Consider the following 1,384-nt stretch of genomic DNA (forward strand, 5'->3'; position numbering starts at 1 on the left):
CAGAGGTTGCAGTGAGCTGAGATCATACCACTGCACTCCAGCCTGGATAAGGAAGTGAGATTCTTTCTAGAAAAATAAAAATCAAAAACAAAAACAAAAAAACAAGCCTATTCTATTGGGGCCGAGGGGGAGGAAAAAACAGCTTAAAGTTATCAGAATATAACAGAAAATTATTTTTTAAATGTATACCATATTAAAAGAAAAGTAAAATTGTAGAAGTAAAAGATATAGTAACTAAAATTTAAAAATCATTGAATGAATGTGGCAGCAGATTAGTCATAAAATAAGAGAGAATTAGTAAATTGGAAGCTGAGCCAGAAGAATTCGGAAAATAGCACAGAGAGAAAAAAATAGATGGAAAATATAAGAAAGAGGCTAAGAGATATAAATGAAAGTTAGATTATTTAAAATACATTTAACTTCAGCTTGGAAACAGAAAGGGCCAAAAAATATTTAAAGAGAAAACAAGAACATACAACAGGTCCAAATAAAACACCCATCAAATTCCAAGTACGTTAAAGAAAGATAAATCCAAATGTTGAAATATTTTAGTGAAATTACAGAAAATAAAGGACAAAGAGAAAACAATGCCAAGAATAGCCAGAGAAAGACAATAGTGAGTATTAGATTGATATAGAATTATAAAGACCAAGTAAAGATATATCATGCAAATATTAATCTCAAAAAAGTTGATATCAGATAAATGTTTTGGAAGAAGTAAATAGTCTTGTAACAATATAAAGTTTTTAACTCATCAGAATAGTATGAGTTGAATTCATATATTTTGAAATACACAGCCTTAAAATGAATAAAGAAAGAATATACAAAGATTCCTTTCAGGAATCATTTCTTTAGTTCCTACTAGAGAAGCTTCTCTTAACATGTGGAGCGCCGGAAACCACAAAGAGGAGGTGCAGCATTCTGTCCTAAGTGTGAAGTGGATTCTTGGTGTTGCTGTGCTGCAACTGCCATTTGCTAATGATGACCTTGCTTTTCTTACTTAGAGTAAGACAGAGAGACAGCAGTCAGCCTGAGCGGTTTCCATTTATGAAAGCAAAAAACAAAAACAAAACCACTCTAAATTTGCAAACCAAAATAGACTATAATCAGAGTGGAAAATTTTAACATACCTCTCAGTAATTAACAAAACAACCAGACAAAAACATCAGTGAGTTTATAGAAGGCATGAATATACAAACACAACCACAATAATAGAATAATAAACTTTATTTTTTAGCACACCTGGACCACTTACAAAAATTGATTTTGTACTTGACTACAAAATCTCAACAATTATTGGAAGACTGATACAGTATAATATTCTCTCATCAAAAAACAATTAAGCTAGAAATAATGAAATAACTTTAAAACATTTCCTGTAGTT

General features: G+C 30.6%; 1 non-coding gene across 1 annotated transcript; it reads left to right on the forward strand.

Moving 5' to 3' along the window:
* Nucleotides 1-826: 826 nt before the first annotated feature.
* On the forward strand, nt 827-1,039 carry LOC112133928 (small nucleolar RNA U3). Its single transcript, XR_002915535.1, has one exon. It is a non-coding gene; the product is annotated as a small nucleolar RNA U3 (small nucleolar RNA).
* Nucleotides 1,040-1,384: the final 345 nt, after the last annotated feature.

Source organism: Pongo abelii, chromosome 5 (assembly GCF_028885655.2).
Source record: "Pongo abelii isolate AG06213 chromosome 5, NHGRI_mPonAbe1-v2.0_pri, whole genome shotgun sequence".
Classification (NCBI taxonomy): domain Eukaryota; kingdom Metazoa; phylum Chordata; class Mammalia; order Primates; family Hominidae; genus Pongo; species Pongo abelii.